Source organism: Anomaloglossus baeobatrachus, unplaced genomic scaffold, assembly GCF_048569485.1.
Source record: "Anomaloglossus baeobatrachus isolate aAnoBae1 unplaced genomic scaffold, aAnoBae1.hap1 Scaffold_3665, whole genome shotgun sequence".
Lineage (NCBI taxonomy): Eukaryota > Metazoa > Chordata > Amphibia > Anura > Aromobatidae > Anomaloglossus > Anomaloglossus baeobatrachus.
Window position 1 is genome coordinate 58,978 of NW_027443015.1, and position 6,000 is coordinate 64,977.

General features: G+C 48.0%; 3 non-coding genes across 3 annotated transcripts; all 3 read left to right on the forward strand.

Moving 5' to 3' along the window:
* The first annotated feature begins 616 nt into the window (after positions 1–616).
* On the forward strand, positions 617–807 carry LOC142274047 (U2 spliceosomal RNA). Its single transcript, XR_012738424.1, has one exon. It is a non-coding gene; the product is annotated as a U2 spliceosomal RNA (small nuclear RNA).
* Positions 808–2,197: 1,390 nt separating this feature from the next.
* Positions 2,198–2,388, forward strand: LOC142274048 (U2 spliceosomal RNA). Its single transcript, XR_012738425.1, has one exon. It is a non-coding gene; the product is annotated as a U2 spliceosomal RNA (small nuclear RNA).
* A 1,390-nt stretch (positions 2,389–3,778) lies between these two features.
* LOC142274049 (U2 spliceosomal RNA) lies at positions 3,779–3,969 on the forward strand. Its single transcript, XR_012738426.1, has one exon. It is a non-coding gene; the product is annotated as a U2 spliceosomal RNA (small nuclear RNA).
* The last annotated feature ends 2,031 nt before the right edge of the window (positions 3,970–6,000 follow it).

Below are 6,000 nucleotides of genomic sequence, written 5' to 3' on the forward strand. Positions count from 1 at the left end.
GAACTGTGCACAACATGAAGAGACGGAACACTGGCGGCTTGTCACAATGCCCCCCGATGACATCACAATAGCGCTGCTGCCTAGAAAACAAGCTGCGCAGAAGAAGTTGTTCTTTGGGTGGGAGGGTGGGCTAGTGGAAGGAGGGGGCAATCTCTTTTTTTCCCGGGTGGTAGGGGGATGACAGGAGAAGGGAAGCGGGTGGTGAGAAAGGTACAGAGGGCAGGGTTTGGGGGCTGGGAAGGAAAGGGAAAAGATTAGGGTTTGGGGATGATGAAAGGGCTTTCTACGGGTAAGGATGGCAAAGGGTGGCAGTGACGGAAAGTCAGGCAACCTGTCCTGTCCGTCTTTTTGTATCGTGAATTGGAAAGACTGCAAGGGGGAGGGGAGTTGCTTGCGCCCTAAAGGAGGAGTTATTCAGATTCATTGCAGTGGGGGGCGGCGGCTGCAAAACGCACCATTCTTCTTGTTTTGGCTCTGCAAAGCAGCCTTTTCAAGGGTTGGCTTGGGTGACAAAATGTCTTGTGTAGGCGTGGGTTTGTCTCCCTCTCGCTCTCTCTCCCTAAGATGTGTCCGGCATAGGCCAGGGTGCCACTCGAGGCCCAAACCAATTCTGGTTATCGCTTCTCGGCCTTTTGGCTAAGATCAAGTGTAGTATCTGTTCTTATCAGTTTAATATCTGATACGTCCCCTATCTGGGGACCATATATTAAATGGATTTTTAGAACAGGGAGATGGAAAAAGAGCTTGCTCTGTCCACTCCACGCATTGACCTGGTATTGCAGTACCTCCAGGAACGGTGCACCCCTTCTTAACCCAGTTTCCAAAAGCAGAACTCAATTCACCTGATTCATATTAGCCCGATTTAATGAATTGGAAGAAAGCATACGTCTTCATATGCACCTCAATTTGGCCCATTCACTTTTCACACTTCCTCCTTTTGTTTTTTATCTTTCACACTTTTGACTTTCTTTATTCATCCAAATAGCAAACTCATCACCACTCAACCTGACCAACTCGGCTATGTCCCCGTGCTGCAGTTCTCTGTCTTATCTAGATCATTTGCAATTGAATGGAATAGATCCCTTTTGGACAAAGTGGATTCACCTGCTGCTGCAGTGACCACAGGTGTGATAACATCTAGAATTGGCATCTGGTGCGATCTCTCCGCTTCCACTCCAAAGAAAGTTACCTGTTTATTCCTATCATGCATTGGTTTTTGGGGTTTTCTTTGAGTAATGATGATCTCTTTAGTAGTCTGTTGGCGCCCTCTCCTGGAGGAATAGTTTGCTTGCTCTTGGACATTCTAAAAGAGAGGTCATGATAGACATTGAGCTTCTGAGCTCAATTGGGGACAGTCATGGGTGATGAATGTTTGCAACCTACTGCGAAGCCTCATACCGCAATATAAGGAACGTCAAATACTAAGAAAGGGCGGCCTATGAAAGAATTACTACTTTCAATAAGTACACTTAAACGGCTAATTGGGAATAGAAAAACTGTAAAAAGCCCTCTGAGAAAGCCCCCCTCTAACCTTTGATAGTAAGCTTTTCTGTAGTCTGCCTGTTGATGTATTTTCCGTTTGAACTGTGCACAACATGAAGAGACGGAACACTGGCGGCTTGTCACAATGCCCCCCGATGACATCACAATAGCGCTGCTGCCTAGAAAACAAGCTGCGCAGAAGAAGTTGTTCTTTGGGTGGGAGGGTGGGCTAGTGGAAGGAGGGGGCAATCTCTTTTTTTCCCGGGTGGTAGGGGGATGACAGGAGAAGGGAAGCGGGTGGTGAGAAAGGTACAGAGGGCAGGGTTTGGGGGCTGGGAAGGAAAGGGAAAAGATTAGGGTTTGGGGATGATGAAAGGGCTTTCTACGGGTAAGGATGGCAAAGGGTGGCAGTGACGGAAAGTCAGGCAACCTGTCCTGTCCGTCTTTTTGTATCGTGAATTGGAAAGACTGCAAGGGGGAGGGGAGTTGCTTGCGCCCTAAAGGAGGAGTTATTCAGATTCATTGCAGTGGGGGGCGGCGGCTGCAAAACGCACCATTCTTCTTGTTTTGGCTCTGCAAAGCAGCCTTTTCAAGGGTTGGCTTGGGTGACAAAATGTCTTGTGTAGGCGTGGGTTTGTCTCCCTCTCGCTCTCTCTCCCTAAGATGTGTCCGGCATAGGCCAGGGTGCCACTCGAGGCCCAAACCAATTCTGGTTATCGCTTCTCGGCCTTTTGGCTAAGATCAAGTGTAGTATCTGTTCTTATCAGTTTAATATCTGATACGTCCCCTATCTGGGGACCATATATTAAATGGATTTTTAGAACAGGGAGATGGAAAAAGAGCTTGCTCTGTCCACTCCACGCATTGACCTGGTATTGCAGTACCTCCAGGAACGGTGCACCCCTTCTTAACCCAGTTTCCAAAAGCAGAACTCAATTCACCTGATTCATATTAGCCCGATTTAATGAATTGGAAGAAAGCATACGTCTTCATATGCACCTCAATTTGGCCCATTCACTTTTCACACTTCCTCCTTTTGTTTTTTATCTTTCACACTTTTGACTTTCTTTATTCATCCAAATAGCAAACTCATCACCACTCAACCTGACCAACTCGGCTATGTCCCCGTGCTGCAGTTCTCTGTCTTATCTAGATCATTTGCAATTGAATGGAATAGATCCCTTTTGGACAAAGTGGATTCACCTGCTGCTGCAGTGACCACAGGTGTGATAACATCTAGAATTGGCATCTGGTGCGATCTCTCCGCTTCCACTCCAAAGAAAGTTACCTGTTTATTCCTATCATGCATTGGTTTTTGGGGTTTTCTTTGAGTAATGATGATCTCTTTAGTAGTCTGTTGGCGCCCTCTCCTGGAGGAATAGTTTGCTTGCTCTTGGACATTCTAAAAGAGAGGTCATGATAGACATTGAGCTTCTGAGCTCAATTGGGGACAGTCATGGGTGATGAATGTTTGCAACCTACTGCGAAGCCTCATACCGCAATATAAGGAACGTCAAATACTAAGAAAGGGCGGCCTATGAAAGAATTACTACTTTCAATAAGTACACTTAAACGGCTAATTGGGAATAGAAAAACTGTAAAAAGCCCTCTGAGAAAGCCCCCCTCTAACCTTTGATAGTAAGCTTTTCTGTAGTCTGCCTGTTGATGTATTTTCCGTTTGAACTGTGCACAACATGAAGAGACGGAACACTGGCGGCTTGTCACAATGCCCCCCGATGACATCACAATAGCGCTGCTGCCTAGAAAACAAGCTGCGCAGAAGAAGTTGTTCTTTGGGTGGGAGGGTGGGCTAGTGGAAGGAGGGGGCAATCTCTTTTTTTCCCGGGTGGTAGGGGGATGACAGGAGAAGGGAAGCGGGTGGTGAGAAAGGTACAGAGGGCAGGGTTTGGGGGCTGGGAAGGAAAGGGAAAAGATTAGGGTTTGGGGATGATGAAAGGGCTTTCTACGGGTAAGGATGGCAAAGGGTGGCAGTGACGGAAAGTCAGGCAACCTGTCCTGTCCGTCTTTTTGTATCGTGAATTGGAAAGACTGCAAGGGGGAGGGGAGTTGCTTGCGCCCTAAAGGAGGAGTTATTCAGATTCATTGCAGTGGGGGGCGGCGGCTGCAAAACGCACCATTCTTCTTGTTTTGGCTCTGCAAAGCAGCCTTTTCAAGGGTTGGCTTGGGTGACAAAATGTCTTGTGTAGGCGTGGGTTTGTCTCCCTCTCGCTCTCTCTCCCTAAGATGTGTCCGGCATAGGCCAGGGTGCCACTCGAGGCCCAAACCAATTCTGGTTATCGCTTCTCGGCCTTTTGGCTAAGATCAAGTGTAGTATCTGTTCTTATCAGTTTAATATCTGATACGTCCCCTATCTGGGGACCATATATTAAATGGATTTTTAGAACAGGGAGATGGAAAAAGAGCTTGCTCTGTCCACTCCACGCATTGACCTGGTATTGCAGTACCTCCAGGAACGGTGCACCCCTTCTTAACCCAGTTTCCAAAAGCAGAACTCAATTCACCTGATTCATATTAGCCCGATTTAATGAATTGGAAGAAAGCATACGTCTTCATATGCACCTCAATTTGGCCCATTCACTTTTCACACTTCCTCCTTTTGTTTTTTATCTTTCACACTTTTGACTTTCTTTATTCATCCAAATAGCAAACTCATCACCACTCAACCTGACCAACTCGGCTATGTCCCCGTGCTGCAGTTCTCTGTCTTATCTAGATCATTTGCAATTGAATGGAATAGATCCCTTTTGGACAAAGTGGATTCACCTGCTGCTGCAGTGACCACAGGTGTGATAACATCTAGAATTGGCATCTGGTGCGATCTCTCCGCTTCCACTCCAAAGAAAGTTACCTGTTTATTCCTATCATGCATTGGTTTTTGGGGTTTTCTTTGAGTAATGATGATCTCTTTAGTAGTCTGTTGGCGCCCTCTCCTGGAGGAATAGTTTGCTTGCTCTTGGACATTCTAAAAGAGAGGTCATGATAGACATTGAGCTTCTGAGCTCAATTGGGGACAGTCATGGGTGATGAATGTTTGCAACCTACTGCGAAGCCTCATACCGCAATATAAGGAACGTCAAATACTAAGAAAGGGCGGCCTATGAAAGAATTACTACTTTCAATAAGTACACTTAAACGGCTAATTGGGAATAGAAAAACTGTAAAAAGCCCTCTGAGAAAGCCCCCCTCTAACCTTTGATAGTAAGCTTTTCTGTAGTCTGCCTGTTGATGTATTTTCCGTTTGAACTGTGCACAACATGAAGAGACGGAACACTGGCGGCTTGTCACAATGCCCCCCGATGACATCACAATAGCGCTGCTGCCTAGAAAACAAGCTGCGCAGAAGAAGTTGTTCTTTGGGTGGGAGGGTGGGCTAGTGGAAGGAGGGGGCAATCTCTTTTTTTCCCGGGTGGTAGGGGGATGACAGGAGAAGGGAAGCGGGTGGTGAGAAAGGTACAGAGGGCAGGGTTTGGGGGCTGGGAAGGAAAGGGAAAAGATTAGGGTTTGGGGATGATGAAAGGGCTTTCTACGGGTAAGGATGGCAAAGGGTGGCAGTGACGGAAAGTCAGGCAACCTGTCCTGTCCGTCTTTTTGTATCGTGAATTGGAAAGACTGCAAGGGGGAGGGGAGTTGCTTGCGCCCTAAAGGAGGAGTTATTCAGATTCATTGCAGTGGGGGGCGGCGGCTGCAAAACGCACCATTCTTCTTGTTTTGGCTCTGCAAAGCAGCCTTTTCAAGGGTTGGCTTGGGTGACAAAATGTCTTGTGTAGGCGTGGGTTTGTCTCCCTCTCGCTCTCTCTCCCTAAGATGTGTCCGGCATAGGCCAGGGTGCCACTCGAGGCCCAAACCAATTCTGGTTATCGCTTCTCGGCCTTTTGGCTAAGATCAAGTGTAGTGTTGTTCGAAGAGGTGGTTTAAGCTCCAGGCCACCTTAGTACAATGATACAATGCACACTGGAAGGTTGCGCTTGCTAGTACTCTGGGTGGATAGTATATTCATCTAGAGGAAAACATGGCCCTACCAGGATCGAGGCTATTAGACTGAGTAAGGGTGGGGGGCTATGGTACAACGTGCCCCAGGACTGACGACCCTGGAGTGAGTTTGAGCTTGCTGGCTTGGGACCCCGGCAAGCCTTGGGCTCTGTAGCACACCGTACCTTGCCTTTTCATACTTTTTGAGCATATTACCCTATCCCGGCCTTCTGGCTAGGAAGGGAAATTTTTACAATCCCGGTCGGAGGTCTGGTCAGCTTTGGGCTGAGAAACTAACACCCGGTTGGAGGTCTGGGTCAGCTTCGGCTGAGAAACCAACACCCGGTTGGAGGTCCGGTTAGCCTTGGGCTGAGAAACCAACACCGGTTGACGGTCCGGGCAGTTTCGGCTGCGAAACCAACAACTAGTAGCTCTCTACTCCACTTGGGTAAGATGCCTGGGTGGACGCTGGGAGCAACGACAAGGCTCAACCAGGCTTCGGCTTGGGGGAGCACCGAAGATCCCTGA